The 17151-nt window shown below is 35.9% G+C and overlaps 1 protein-coding gene and 1 pseudogene across 2 annotated transcripts in view; one reads left to right on the forward strand and one right to left on the reverse strand.

Annotated features, from left to right (window-relative positions):
* The window catches only part of IRSp53 (Insulin receptor substrate 53 kDa), a 1482105-nt gene that overhangs the window by 1451408 nt on the left and 13546 nt on the right, over positions 1 to 17151 (reverse strand). The window lies entirely within an intron of this gene.
* LOC138708599 (cyclin-Q-like) lies at positions 6430 to 7273 on the forward strand (annotated as a pseudogene).

The following is a 17151-nucleotide window of genomic DNA, read 5'->3' on the forward strand; positions in this document are numbered from 1 at the left end:
CACCACTTCTACTCTGAACGGCTCATATGTTCTGTTTTGTATATCCAACCCAAGTCCGACTCTAAGCCTCTGCATTTGAACTCTACAAATGTTTATTTCAATACTCATATATATATATATATATATATATATATATATATATATATATATGGCAAGCCTATAAAGTTTTCTTACTCTCCTGGACAATTTACTTCAGTGGGCTTGGGACGTTTGTTAATATTCAGATCTTCAATTACAATATGTTCATACTAGTACAGTACAGATCTTTACACATCTTCACACTTTTTATGGTGTAGTGAAAACACATAATTACGACAATATAATAAAACAATCAAGACCTATCATATCACAGCTTTACACGGTATTGCGATAATTAATAGCTATTACATCCACACCACTACGCGGATAGAGCGTCCCAAGCAAGCGGTCTGAAGTTCGACTCCCCATATTGGAAAATGGAAAATCAATTATCTCCCGTTCAGAGGACTGGGTATTTGGACGTTGTCTTGTCACTTTCCTGTGATGTCTCAACGGTGGCCTGTATTATGCCGATATCATGACCAAAGGGGAGCGCATTTGTGATATGACTAATGTGCGATCAGATAAATCTCTCTAAGCTGTGTAAGTCGGACAAAATGGGAGGCGAAAGAGAATAAGAAAGAAAAGAAGAAAGAAAGAGATAAAGAAAGAAAGGAAAATTAGGAAAGAAAGAAAAAGAAATTATTAAAGAAAGAAAGAGAGGAAGAAAGAAAGGGAAATTAGGAAAGAGAGAAAGAGAGGAAAATTGGAAAGGAAAGAAAGAAAGAGGAAAATGGGGAAAGAAAGAAGGAAAGAAACAAAGGAAAAAAGAAAGAAAGATAATTAGAAAAGAAACAAAGAGAGAAATTAGCAAAGAAAGAAAGGCAGATAGAAAGAAAGGAAAATTAGGAAAGAAACAAAGAGCGAAATTAGCAAAGAAAGAGAGAAAAGAAAGAAAAGAAAAAGGAAACAAGGGAAATTAGGAAAGAAACAAAGGGAGAAATTAGCAAAGAAACAAAGAAAGGAAAGTCAGGAAAGAAACAAAGAGAGAAATTAGCAAAGAAAATAGGAAGAGAGAGAATTGAAAAGGAGAGAGAGAGAGAGAGAGAGAGAAGAAAAACTGGAAAAGGAAGAAAGAAAAGAAAATTAGAAAAGAAACAGAGAGAAATTAGCAAAGAAACAAAGAAAGGAAAGTTAGGAAAGAAACAAAGAGAGAAATTAGCAAAGAAAGGAAGGGAAAATAGGAAGGAAAGAGAGAAAGACAGAGAAATTGGAAAGGAAACAGAGAGAGAGAGAGAAGAAAAATGGGAAACTAAGACAGAAAAGAAAATTGGAAAAGAAACAAAGAGAGAAATTAGCAAAGAAAGAAAGATAGAAAGAAAGGAAAATTACGAAAGAAACAAAGAGAGAAAATAGCAAAGAAAGAGAGAGGGAAAGAAAGAAAAGAAAAAAGAACAAGGACAATTAGGGAAGAAACAAAGGGAGAAATTAGCAAAGAAACAAAGTAAGGAAAATTAGGGAAGAAACAAAGGGAGAAATTAGCAAAGAAACAAAGTAAGGAAAGTTAGGAAAGAAACAAAGAGAGAAATTAGCAAAGAAAGAGAAAATAGGAAGGAAAGAGACAAAGAGAGAGAAATTGGAAAGGAAAGAGAGAAAAACATTGGGAAAGAAAGAAAGAAAGAAAATTAGAAAATAAACAAAAAGAGAAATTAGTAAAGAAAGAATGGTAGAAAGAAAGAAAGAAAAGAAAGGAAAATGAGGAAAGAAAGAGAGAGAAATTGGCAAAGATAGAAATGGAAATTAGTAAAGAAACAGAGAGAAATTAGCAAAGAAAGAAAGGAAAATTAGGAAACAGAAAAAAATAAGAAAGAAAGAAATAGATAAGGAAAGAACGAAAGAAAGAATTAATGAATTAATGAAAAGGAAGAAAAAGAACAATCATACTCATCAATATTTCTTGAACTACATTACAGCACTTTGATATGAATTAAACTGAAATATACCCCAAACGCCCTCATAACGTTTAAAGAGGATGTCTTTACTTAGCTCACTTCATATATATTTTTGTCAAATGTAAGTAAACACAAAAATAAATAAGTGGGAAAGTTAAATCAAGATGAGATTCCAACTTCCAAATAAGGTCTTTTAGGTTCTACCAAATTCTCATATTTCGCCGGCGGAACTTGAAACTTTGCAACTTCGACATATCCAGCTTAAAAATAAAGCAACAAGAACGGAAACGTGAACCTCAGAATACGAGACGTAAGTTAACAGGGATCTGAAATCGTGACTCCTAAGAGACATGTTGCTCTAATGAAGACTTATTCACATTCGCTAGCTTCGTAGAAAGGAGGAAGAAACATCAAGGTAGAGACTACGTCAACGGATTAAAGCTTGATCTGGGAGCGTGTGTCAACTTATCCTTTTAGTAGTCAAGGCTTGTGAGCTATTTAATTACATTTTATAGAGTTTTCAAATCAAATTAAGGTAAGGGAAGTTACCGTACAGAATTATGAGAACCTTTTTAGCATTTAAAACGTAGGCTAAAGACAGGGGCTGTTACTACTAACGCATTATATTAATTTTTCAATCAACAATTTATATTTCTAGGTCGTGTACTGGAATTTCAGTTGGCGAATTTAAATCCAAGTAACAAATAATTAATAAAATTCTTTGTCTTTTTCAACCATGTTTTGAGGCCTTGTAACCGATCAGGTATGGAGTAATTTCTATGGACTTACTTACAAATGGCTTTTAAGGAACCCGCAGGTTCATTGCCGCCCTCACATAAGTCCGCCATTGGTCCCTATCCTGTGAAAGATTAATCCAGTCTCAATCATCATATCCCACCTCCCTCAAATCCATTTTAATATTATCCTCCCATCTACGTCTCGGCCTCTCCAAAGATCTTTTTCCCTCCGATCTACCAACTTTACACTCTATATGCATTTCTGTATTCGCCCATACGTGCTACATGCCCTGCTCATCTCAAACGTCTGGATTTAATGTTCCTAATTATGTCAGGTGAATAATACAACGCGTGCAGTTCTGCGTTATGTGACTTTCTCAATTCTCCTGTAACTTCATCCCTATGAGCCCCAAATATTTTCCTAAGAAAGTTATTCTCAAACACCCTTAACCTCTGTTCCTTTCTCAAAGTGAGAGTCCAAGTTTCACAACCATAAAAAAACCGGTAATATAACTGTTTTATAAATTCTAACTTTCAGTGTTTTGACAGCAGACTACATGATAAAAGCTTCTCAACCGAATGATAACATGCATTTCCCATATTTATTCTGGATTTAATTTCCTCCCGAGTGTCATTTATATTTTTTTACTGTTGTTCCAAGATATTTGAATTTTTCCACTTCTTTGAATGATAAATCTCCAATTTTTATATTTCCATTTCGCACAACATTCTGGTCACGAGACAATCATACACTTTGTCTTTTCGGCGCTTTACTTGCTTCAAGTAAAATTGCAGTGTTTTCCCTAATCGCTTGTGGATTTTTTCCTAACATATTGATGTCATCCTATGACACATTGTATACGTAAATGTCATTTAAGTTTAAATACTTACCAAGGTTTCATTTTGCTTCTTCAGTTTATTTTTATTGGGTTATTTTACGGCGCTGTATCAACATCAGGTTGTTTAGCTTCTGAATGAAATGAAGGTGATAATGCCGGTGAAATAAGTCCGGGGTCCATTACCGAAAGTTACCCAGCATTTGCTCGAATTTCAGTCGATTCTCTCCAAGTAACAAACCCATCTTCTCTGAAATGTTTATAACCCAGATTATTTCAGTACTTCAGTTCTTATATTATTACATTATTTAGCAACTTTGATGGGTTTCAAACATTACAAATTTTACCTAAGTTTCAATGTCGAATAGCTAATCAATTGCGTGCAATGCATAGGCTCTACTCTTAAAATACTAAACCAAACCATAAATTATAGTGTATTAATTTATGGAGCACCCATGTTATTATAGCTATACCTACGTCTCGGGATTTCGGTATACACATTTCCAGTTTAAAAATCCTCATCACCATGATTATATGCACAGTTTACGCATTTGATATTTAAATTATCTTATTAAGTTGTAAATGATATTCCCCTTCTTAATTGCATAATTGTTTTCCTGAAGATAGCTTGCATTTTCTGGATTTAACAATTCCTTTTATATTCAAGTAAAATATCTGACCTAATTTATAACTATACCACTCAAGTTCAAGAATAGACTTTTAACTAACACACCGTAAATAAATCCGTCCACAAGTTCAGGAGAAACCAGACTATAATAACCGTATGGTCTTCAGCACATAGGGTAAAGGTTGGTAATATTGTAATAATAATAATAATAATAATAATAATAATAATAATAATAATAATAATAATACGATAGTTCTTTTTAAGAATTTTTTACAATTTTACTGAGCGAGAGGATGATCGGTTTTCTTTGCAACAATGTATTAAGGGAATGTTCGTGTACAAGTTTCTGCATAAAACCGGTCATTCTCTCGCTCAGTAAGACTGTAAAAAATTCTCAAAAAATACTATCATAATATTATTAGTATCACAATACTACCAACCTTTACCCTATACTATCACCTGACCCCACGAACCCAACACGTTTACTGGACTGCAGGACGCTGATATAGCCACATCAATTGCATTTTCTTCAGTAGTTATTCCTAAACTATTTTAACGTGTACGAACTGTCACTTAGAATACACATTATTTTGTACAAAAGTGAAAATGTGTAAATCTTCGCATCTCACTTGATGATATGTGTCAGAGGAAGAGCAATTGTTTGTATACAGTACATCTGAAGTCTGATTAGTGTAATATGTATCTAGTCAGCGATGTGTCCAATGGAGGGGAAAAGGACTGGCCACTCTACATGTTCTCTCCTGACCTAGTTGCCTCATGAGCGATGTCTTATTGGTGTTACTTGAGGTTCAAACCTGTCTTTGGACAGTTGAAAACTTAGAGAAGTTTTCGTTAAAAAAGTAGATTTTTTTCGATAAGAGAGCAAAATTTTTATTCCGTTATAGACTACTGATTTTTGTTTTCGTAAAAACGAGATTACTTAAATTAACATATTTTAAAAATTAAATTGTATGGGGGGAAAGCAGGGGAACCACCGGCGTAGCCCGTCGGCTGAGGTGCTTGCATGCCGATCCGGAGATGCGCTCGGGCGTGGGTTCGGTTCCCGGTTAGGCTGATTACCTGGTTGGGTTTTTTCCGAGGTTTTCCCCGACCGTAAGGCGAATTTCAGGTAATTTATGGCGAATCCTCGGCCTCATTTCGTCAAATACCATCTCGCTATTACCAATTCTATAGACGCTAAATAACCTAGTAGTTGGTACAGCGTCGTTAAATAACCAAGTAAAAAAGAGCAGCGGATAGAATATAATTTCGTAAAACTAAACATTTCCTTATACTGATGTTCGTTATAACGACGTTTTACTATATAGCATAATTAACTTTTTAATCTCCTGACAAGCCCACAAAATTATATATCTTTGTATTCATCAGCAATCTCAGTACAATTACGATTAATCCCATAACGATGTATTACAGGCGTAACTACGATATGAATTCAACACCAACGTGGGTGGTGGGGCCTATTCCGCAACATCCAGGTGAAATTCCCAAAGTGACGCAGTTCACGCAACACTACAAGCGGAAATCGAACCAGGGGACATCGAGTTACCACGATATCACAGTGGTGTACTGTTGCGCTGTCACATTACTAAAGAAGCAATGGCTAATCAGAGTAAATCTAACTCCACTGCGTACAGTCAATATTCTCTTTCAAGTGCTACGAACATACAATACACAATATTGCAAACAGTGCTCAGTTTTGTTTGTGCACAACGGTTTTAAGTTCGTTATGTTCAAGTTACGTAACAGACCATACCATATCGAAATTCTGTGCATTATTTCACTTGCTATCGATATACGATTTCATATGAACAAGTTAAGTGGGATATAGGAACCTGAAAGTTTATACTTTAAAAACACTATACAGGGTGTGAATGATATAAACTGCGAAAAAAAAAAAACTTAAGGGGCTAGGTACAGCTTACAGCAGTAACATTTTTGGGAATATTGAACATTCTTTTTCTCCATTACTGTATCTTGTACAATAATGAAAACTAGTATGTGTAAAACACTGTCCTTCTGCTACACGAAAAAATATATATTTATTTTTACGATTTAAAAAAATTATTTACATTATTTTGCTTCAGCACGGGTAGAAAGTTCACAAGAAGAAAACTTCCACGAAGAAAGGAGAGAGAATGTCCGATCTTTAATGAAGCCATGATCTTCAGTGTGCCGGCTCACACATTACAGCAGTCGACGCAAACCACGCAACGAAGATTAAATTAAGTACTGTATGTGTTACATAGAAGTCAACTAAAATGAAGGACGTTATTGATGTGATGCAACTTCAGCGGGAGAAAAGTAGACAAGTCCCGACTGTAGACTACAGAGAAACAGAAAACAACTTTATAGCCATCAGATGTATTTTTGAGTGTGGTATAAAACTTGACGCACAGCCTCTCACACTTGCAACAGCTGCAATTTTGTATCATAGATTTTTCAAGGAAACAGATAATGCTGGTTGTGACAGTTACCTAATAGCTGCTACAACACTCTACTTAGCTGGTAAAGACGACCCACTCAAAATCAGAGACGTGATTAATGTTACCCACAACACACTTCATAGAGGATCAGCACCTTTAGAACTGGGAGATGAGTATTGGAACATGCGGGATGCTATTGTGCAGGCAGAGCTGCTGATTATGAGAATGCTCAAGTTCGAAGTCACCATCGTTCACCCACATAAATACATGCTTCATTATTTGAAATCACTAGAAAGTTTGTTTCCTAAAGAAGAGTGGGCAAAAAGTTCCATTGGTTAATGCCTCATTCGCATTTCTTCAGGATTTCCATTTTGATCCTGCAATATTGGACTACAACCCTCAACACGTAGCAGTGGCATGCATCAACATGGCTTTTCAATGTTATGGTGTCTAGGTGTCATACACTGATGAGGAAGAAGGAGTGTCTTGGTATTCTGTTTTTGCTGATGATCTACAGAAGGATAAACTGTGGGAGATCATGGAAAAGATAATGGAAGTATACGGAAAGGAAACAGATGGAAAGTAACCAATTTGTGACACAGATGTGACTGTACTGGAGCTAACCCAAATGCACTCTACAACACTGTTTGTAAATAAATCTGCTATGCTTTATTGTTCCTTCAATTATATGTTAAATAAGTACCACAAACAACTATTTATTTACATTATTTTTTTTAAATTCAGTTCACTGTGCAGTGATGAAGTGTTTCCCTCATAACTAAAAAAAATATCCAACATTCTGTGATGAAATTTTTTGTGTGTATTTCTACATGTCATACCAACAATATGATGCAAGATCACTCCTCTACCTTTTATAGATTGTCTGACAAAAAATAAATTCGTTTAAAAAATGGTCAAATATCAGTATTTTCTTCTAACACAAAATAAAAATATATATTATTTATTTAGGAATGTAGTTGAAAGAGCATGATATTGTAAACATGAGTTTCAGCAATAACATAAAAGAGCGAGGACATGAAAAAGTTAACAAGTTATGAGTTACGAGGGAAACGCTTCATCACTGCACAATGAACTGCCACCATTTTTAATTAAAAAAAATTAAATCGTAAAAATATTTTTTTCATATATCAGGAGGACATTGTTTTACACACACCAATTTTCATTATTGTACAAGATAAAGCAATGAAGGAAAAAAAACATGTTGAATATTTCCAAAAATTTTACTGCTGTAAGCTGTACCTAACCCCTTAAGAAAAAAATCAAATACAGTTTTCCTGTATGTCAACGTCTTCCCAGAAGAATAACGTGTTTTGAGAGTCTAAAATTTTTGAAAAATAGAATAGAGTCATTATTTACTTTGCCCGATATGTATTCTGAAGCAATCATTTGTTACTCTGTTGTGTATTGATATATGTTGGCGTAAAGTCATTGGCAATGTCATTCACTTTCAGTCGAAATGTAAACAAATAATCACAATATTATTAATCTTAAAAACATAGTATTTTATAAATTGAAAATATAATTATAAGAAATAAGTTAATTAAATTACACCAGGCATTTCGTTCAGTATACCGACCGATATGTATTGTCTCAAAAATTTGGCAGTTTATCTCTTTACACCCTGTATATATGTAAGCAGCATGCAATTATAACCATAAAAAATTAGTCAGCAAATAAATGGATAATAATAAATAAACAAAACAACACGAATATAAAATTACATTTATTTCTTAGGTGTTGTAGCAAAAATTATGAAGTTGGACAAAATTAGCGACGAATTGTAGTTCATGAGCTAACACTTTACCTTTCCCGTGAAGTGTTTTATATAGTCAGACAATTCTTCCCACTTTACATTATATTAGTGTCCTGCAATATGCGAAAATGAGAGAGGGAACCAACACATTAAAAACTTTTTATTTATTATAAAAACTAATCGCAAAATCTGTGCTACATTCTTTTGGCTGTTAAAACATAAAGGGGTGAAAGTGGAGGACGGAATATTTTTATAACAAGGTGAAACAAACACGACAGGCCTTCTGCAGGACGAACATCGCCGATAGCCACCGGAGTAGGTTGAACGTGAATTCGATTCCCGGTTGGACTGATTACCCGGTTGGGTTTCTCCGACATTTTCCCCAATCGTAAGGCGAAAGTTAGGTAATCCATGGCGAATCCTCGGCCTCACCTCGCCAAATACCAACTCGCTATCAGCCACCGGCGTGGCTCAGTCGGTTAAGGCGCTTGCCTGCCGGTCTGAAGTTGCGTTCGGGCGCGGGTTCGATCCCCGCTTGGGCTGATTACCTGGTTGGGTTTTTTCCGAGGTTTTCCCCAACCGTAATGTGAATGCAAGGTAGTCTATGGCGAATCCTCGGCCCTCATCTCGCCAAATATCATCTCGCTATCACCAATCTCATCGACGCTAAATAACCTAGTAGTTGATACAGCGTCGTTAAATAACCAACTAAAATAAAAAAAATTAAAATAAAAAACTCGCTATCACCAAATCCATTGACGCTGAATAACTCAGTAGTTGATACAGCGTCGTTAAATAAAAGAAACATCGGCGAATATCGAACTTCACAATACTTGACAAACTTGAACAGAACATAATGTCTATAATGCACGACGGTATACTATATTATTGGTATGTCTTTAAATTCAGTTGGCCTTTCCTTATGAAGAGAAAAGTATTTTGGTGTGATGAATTTTCTTTTCACATCGTCTTTAATTTCTGACATCTTTCGATCACAGGATTTAATTTTCTTAGTTAATGGAGTTTAAAAAACGGGCGCATCAGCTACTATGACTATTTGCACCCTTATCTAAAATTCTTTCAAAAAAACAAAAACACAAACATTACAATAAGCTGAATGCTAACACAAACTAAAAAAACATTATGACGGGATTTTAATTTTAAATTATGTTTACTGCCTTGGATAACATTAACCAATTTATAACTGGAAACAAATCAAATGGACTTAACTTTAATATCACAAAAAATATGTATAGGCCGCGCCACCGATTTTTGCATGTAAAATAAGTAATGGGAAACTTAAGTGCGAGTGTCTAACCTTTGTAGCAGTGTAGAGGCGATAAAGCTGACAATTGTGATTGGCAGATTGTTGATGTGACGTGTATTTAGGAGGAGGTACCGCTCTCAGCTGCAATGAAAGCAGAAACTCACTGACTGGACACTGTACTCAAGGACACACCGCAGGAAAGTTAAGTGCGAGTATCTTACTTTTGCCTCAGTCTGGCAGCAAGACTGACAACTGTGATTGGCAGATTGCTGACGTGATATGTATAGGTGGCGGTACCATTCTCAGCTACACTATCAATAGATTTTCGCAGATTGTGCATTGTACTCATGGACACGCGCCAGAAACGCTGGCGTCAGCAATAACTACTAGCGACAAACAGATTTGGCGCGACTCCAGTTTACAATCCTGACAATGAAGGAGTCTTACTTATGGTAGATAAAGCATATGTCCGATTTAAAAATTCATTATCATCACTTCAATAGTATTCACCCAAAACGGTGCTGCGTGATTTAGTTTTGTGGCTGGTTTACAGATGTTTAGTACAGACCCAGAAACAAACTTTGGTCCACCTGAATTCCATACCTACAAAAGTGCTATCGTTCAGACTCAAAAGTACTACTAGAGAGGCTGTAGTACTAGCCTTTTGAACCCTCCATACCAAAGGAGGGACAGACGTGTCATTTAGGGGGTATTTGCCCCCCCCCCTGAGTTTCACATAAAATGTGTGTTCCACTTTTATAAACGCTTAGACCTAAGAATTAAATGAGCTAATTAATGACATTGATCAATGAGACCAATGCTACATTTGTGGTTGTTACTTATTGTAATTAAAAATACATGTTTTTTTTAATTAAAATTTTCAATAAAACTTTCTCTCCTCATTTGTTCGCACCTATGTTATTTATTACTAGCAGCATATGTAAATTGCATATAGTATAAAAGTAGAATATGAAGTTAAAACCAGGCCTATGTAAGGAAACTAGAAATGTACTGTACAGTGGAGCAAATTTGACTACAAAACAAAACATTAAATCATAATAGGCTTATCAGCCCTATTTGTGAGTTAAAATAATAAAAAAAAAACTTTAGAAATTGAGAAAAATTATTAACTTTAAAAATATTTGGGTGCATCTGATATCATGGTTTAATTCTTTATGGCCAAGTTTACTCCAGTTTACGATTTGGAAAATAGTTCAATTCAGAAGAATTAGGTCCACACCTGTGGAGTAAAGGCTAGCGCGTCTGGCCGCGCAACCAGGTAGCCCGGATTCGATTCCCGGTCGGAGCAAGTTACCTGGTTGAGGTTTTTTTCGGGGTTTTCCCTCAACCCAATATGAGCAAATGCTGGGTATAGTCGGAGGCACCGATTTTGGCAGATGACCTCGATGACATTTCCAGTAGGCGAGCCAAAATTGTTTGTGTAAGCTGCGAGAATGAGATGCGATAACATTCTGAGTTGTTCATATTTTCATAACAGCAGCCCATATCAATTATCCTTATTATGAAACACACTACGGTACAGTCCTACTCAAAGAATACCTTTAATAAATGTAAATGACTTCCGTTCGCAATGATTTTACAATACATCTCCTACATTTTCTAAATTAAATTAATTCTTAATTAAAAGGAAAATCCTACCCTTACCAGATCAATATACAAGATTTGGCCAGTAATAATCTAGGGATCGTCTACTGGTGGTGCGACAATTCAAGTTAATAAAATTACGATTCTTCTTAATAATCAAAATATAATTTGGTTAATTGGATAAAATTGCATGCTGCGAAGTTAGATTTATATAAGAGTATAATAAATAGGATTGTAATGGATATTACAAGGGCAATAACTTCTTCACACGCACATTGTGAATAGAACAGAGAAGAAAGCATTTTAAAATATTCGAAATCGTACAAAAATCGGAGAAACCAATTTTCCCTGCACAAATTGCACCAATTGAAAAATATAATTACCATTCACAATAAATACTGTACTTTATGGATTCTAAAAAGTTGTTTATTAATCTAGAGGTATTGGCTGATGACTACATTAAATTCCAGCACAACATTCATTCAGAATATGTAGAAATTACACTTTGGATTTTACTAAATGTATAGGCCTAATATCAAAAGGTGTTACATACCCCCTTAAATACTGTACATGTGTTACCTGTGCGATATCCGCTGTTTAATTTTTTTAAATATAATTCATAGTACTGAAACTGCCATATTGAATTCGCACAAATTGTATTATTCGTAATTTTCGTCTCGAAAATCCCTAAGATATCTAATTTAATTTTTCACCCATTTTTGTCCCACTCCACCACTTTAGGGACCAAGTCGGACTAACTAATACCTTATTCATATTCTATGATCGCAAGGATCCCCAGATCGACTTTCATCGAGATCGGTTGACATGAGATTTCTCACTCCCTTCTGCCTTTTCATCAGTACCTTAGGATATGGTATTTAAAAAATCTAAGAATGTTTAACCAATATTGTAGAGAGTAACCTTCATTTTAAATTTTACGTCTCTAGTTAAATATAGTTTAGTGAATTTTTAAAATCGTCGACTTCTTTCTCTCTCCTCTCTGCTCGGAAAAAAAAAATGAAGTTATTTCAAGGGAGTAGCCTACATGAAATTGAATTTTTTTACTTTCCTTATACATTTTAGAAACAATTCTGAGAGATGAGATGAATAGTCTAACCCAATTTTATGAGTGAATCTTTGTTAAACAAAATAAATCGGTATAATTACAGTATTTTGATCATTACTGCCTCCCATTTTCCATCCCTTAATGTTCGTATTTCGTAAAACTCAGTCTTATCTATTGACTAAGGATTAACATATTTCCTTATACATATATATTTCCATATATATAACAGATTATATTTCCATTTCGTACAATATTCTGGTCACGAGACATAATCATATACTTTGTCTTTTCCGGATTTACTACCAAACCTATCTCTTTATTTGCTTCAAGTAAAATTTCCGTGTTTTCCCTAATCGTTTGTGGAGTTTTTCCTAACATATTCACGTCATCCGCATAGACAAAAAGCTGATGTAACCCGTTCAATTCCAAACCCTCTCTGGTATCCTGAATTTTCCTAATGGCATATTCTAGAGCGAAGTTAAAAAGTAAAGGTGATAGTGCATCTCCTTGCTTTAGCCCGCAGTGAATTGGAAAAGCATCAGACAGAAACTAGCCTATACGGACTCTGCTGCAAGTTTCATTGAGACACATTTTAATCGAACAAGTTTCTTGGGAATACCAAAGACACATATAGACTACTGTAATATTTGTTTAGTTTTTGGAGGTGACTGTCCAGAGTGCACAAATACTCGGGCGTGCATGTTTACTCTTATGTCCTACCCATTCCACTGCGATAGAGATAACAGCCGATCTTGCAGCGGTGAGAACTCGCTCTCCAGTTCACAGTAAGAAAATCCATCTGCCAAAATCCCTGGCGCGACCTATAACTATCGGTGCTGGACCCCGGACTAATTTCACCGGCATTATCACCTTCACCTCATTCAGACGCTAAATAACCTAAGATATTGATAAAGAATCGTAAAATAACCTACTAAAAAAAAAAGAATTTGGGAAGAAGTACTCCACGCGATACGTCTTGTCATGTCTTTCGTAAAATTCCTGCCCCAAGCAAAAACTGAAATCAGAGAGAAGGTGAGGCATTGAACATCTCAAAAGACGACGAACTGATCAATTTAAATTGTGTTACAAAAGGTAATCATTAATCATCATGTGCAAAAGAGATATTTTCGTGAACCTCGTACCAAACTGAAGGGCTAGAAGGGTATGCTCAAACACACCTGTATTTTATGCGCAGTACTATACTGTCATCGTCTGGCTTCATGACAGCTGGTCAGTTACGACTCTGTTTCAATAATAAATGTGAAGTGAATGATAGGAATCTAAACTATGAAGTATAAAACTTCGACAGATCTCCGAATTCTAACATATGTTTTAGTATTCTACTTTTTTTTATTGAATGATATTTTATATTACAAGAAAGTCGACCTGGTTGGTGAGTTGGTATAGCGCTGGCCTTCTATGCCCAAGGTTGCGGGTTCGATCCCGGGCCAGGTCGATGGCATTTAAGTGTGCTTAAATGCGACAGGCTCATGTCAGTAGATTTACTGGCATGTAAAAGAACTCCTGCGGGACAAAATTCCGGCACATCCGGCGACGCTGATATAACCTCTGCAGTTGCGAACGTCGTTAAATAAACCATAACATAACGTTTATATTACAAGAATATTAATACAATATTAATTCTCTTAGACTGAATTCACGTACATATTTTTAAAAATATTTATGCTGCGTATATCGAGCTTTGAGTCCCTGTATTGATAATTGCTATAAATGTGTTTGGCCATATGTGAAATTCAATAATTATGCCCATTTATATGAAACAACATAGGCTATAATTGACAATCAGTACTATGATTAAATTAAAATTTATTAACAGTCAAAATAATAAAATAAAATGATGTTGGGAATACGCATACTAAAAAGCCCTCTCGCATTACAATATACATTGCATTCCCAGATTTCGATTGTCAGACATTACATGGACAAGAAACACAATGGATGGTTCATGATGATCTGACAGCTATTTTATTACCTTAATATGAACTAATCCATACGCAACATTTAAGGAGTAGTTCTAACACAGTTTCGAAGATTGCAGTCGTAAATTCGAATAGCGCCAAAAGCATAGCCGCTTGTAGTTTGATTCAATTCGTGGCCTAATGTAGGCCCACGTCTTAGGAATCTTACCGCGAGTGTCTGATGCAGGCAGATGAATATATCTAAATATGAACTTCAGGTAAACACTGATATAAACTCCCAATAGATAATCTATTATTCTTACAAAAATGTTCCGTTCCGTTGCGTTGTACACTATGTCATCATGCCTGGACTCATGTTAATGAATGAGCTTTGGTTTGAGTCCTTGTGAGGAGGAAACTTTCTAATGAAATATATATCAGTGCCCAGTGGTTCGAAAAGCGAACCGAAAGAGAAAAAATTAACTTTGGTCACCCTTGTGAAAGTGCATTTTATTGATGAGATAGTATTGTAAGCATAGGTTATTGAAACTTTACAATTCACAATCTAAATTACAATAAACAGCGGTATATCAGCACCATGTTATCGTGAAGTTCGACCTACAGACATCTGACCTTGCATGTAGTGCGAGAAAATTATCCAGTGCCAAAGAAGTAATGAATGAACGAGCGATCAGACGAACTAACGAATGAACAAGCGAACGAAATAGCGAGCTCTCGAGTACACGAACGAGCGAGCAATAGAACGAGCATTAGAACGAATGAGCGAACAGGCCAAAGAACTAACGAATAAAGGAGCGAGCAGACGAACGAATGAGCGTAAAAGCAGACGACGAGCGTGAAAGCAGACGAACGAGCGAACGAAAGAGCGACCGCGTGAGAAGACGAATGAACGATAGAGCAAACGAACGAGCGAGATAGCAGACGAACGAGCGAATAAAAGAGCGAACGAACGAACGATAGAACAAACGAACGAACGAATGAAAGAGTGAGCGCGTGAGTAGACGAACGAACGATAGAGCAAACGAACGAGCGAATAAAAGAGAGAGCGCGTGAGTAGACGAACGAACGAACGATAGAGCAAACGAACAAGCAAATGAAGAGCGAGCGCGTGAGCAGACGAACGAACGAGCAAACGAAAGAGCGAATAAAATAGCGAGCGCGTGAGTAGACGAACTAACGATAAAGCAAACGAACTAGCGAATGAAAGAGCGAGCGCGTGAGTAGACGATCGAACGAGCAAACGAACGAGCGAATAAAAGACGAGCGCGTTAGTAGACGAACGAACGATAGAGCTAACGAACGAGTGAGCGAGCAGACGAACGAGCGGATGAACGAAAGAGCTAGAGCGTGAATAGACGAACGAACGAACAGACCAAAGAACTAACGAATGAATGAACGAGCGAGCGAACAGACGAACGAACAAACGAACGAGCGTGCCAGCAGACGAACGAATGAACAAAAGAGCGAATAAAAGAGCGTGCGCTTCAGTAGATGAACTTACGAACGATGGAGCAAACGAACTGTCGAGCAGACGAACGATGTACGAACGATGAACGATCAAACAGATCAAAGAACTAACGAGCGAATGAATGAATGAATGAATGAATGAATGAATGAATGAAAGCGTAAACGGACGATGGAATTATTGAATTATTTAATGAGCGAATGAATAAGTACACGTACAAAATAATAAATAAGTAAATGAATGAATATATGAAAAAATTATGAATTAATAAATTAACGATACACGAACAAATTAATTAATATACCTAGTATGCGAACAAAAATAATTTAATAAAAGAGTACAATAAACGAATAAACGAGAGAGTACACAAATATACGGATTAACGAGCGAGTATAGGAACGAAAGAATGAGCAACAACAGGGATGAACTAGCGATTGAGCGAGTCCACGTACGAATGTGTAAACGAATATGCGGATGTACGAATTAACCAATGCACGAATAAATGCACGTATTGAGAGTTTTACACTGCTGCAGGGTTTTTAACCTCGAGGTTTTTTCGTCTGATATGAAACGGACAAATGGTGCGATACAGTGGAGGATCAACGTTAATTCCAGGCGTCTGAACACAACACAGGACAGTGCATTGACAGCGGACAAACATTTGAGTCGCTGACATTGGAAAGGTTGTAAGTCATAAAAATGAGATTGTACAGGTGAGGCGAAAATAGTTTTGAGAACACCAGAAGGTATATTTTATTACAAAAAATATATTATTGTTTAGGGAACATCAGAAAACTTATCTGATTACAAAAAAAGCTGTATTTTTGTTGAAGTAACACCAGCAAGAAGGTTTTATCTAATAAAACTTTATTCTGCATGTACGAAAGTAATTGAAAATCAAAGTAGAATGCGTTTATGAGTTTAACAAAAACAATTTATGTCACCTCTTACTTTTCAAGCACAAATTTTCCGATAAAACTGAAGATACTTCTTGTCCAGGAAATCCAGCATGGCTAATAGGTCCTTCTTTTTGGGTTCACTTAAGACCGGACTCTTTGTAAAAGGTTGTATGGAGTGCATATTTGCGATGCTCTGGAAGAACTGCCCTCTTTTGAAGATGTTGAACTCTTTCCACGGTTCGTCCTCCTTGAATGACTGCCTCGTCTTTATTAATAATTTGAAGTAGGCTCTTGAGCTCCTTACCCAAGAGAGTGATAATTTTGATAGATGCAGTATTAATAAATGTGTCATATTCCTTGGCAAAGCCACAAAAATCATCACATATCATCGTGATCACACCTATATTGGTTTTTTACAAGTAGTCTGCACAAAAGAAAAGAAAATAAATGTAACTTATGTACAAAAACGAAGAACGACTATGAAGTTCATATGGTCGAGATTATTAAACGAAAAGGAAGA

Source organism: Periplaneta americana, chromosome 11, assembly GCF_040183065.1.
Source record: "Periplaneta americana isolate PAMFEO1 chromosome 11, P.americana_PAMFEO1_priV1, whole genome shotgun sequence".
In the NCBI taxonomy this organism is placed as follows: Eukaryota; Metazoa; Arthropoda; class Insecta; order Blattodea; family Blattidae; genus Periplaneta; species Periplaneta americana.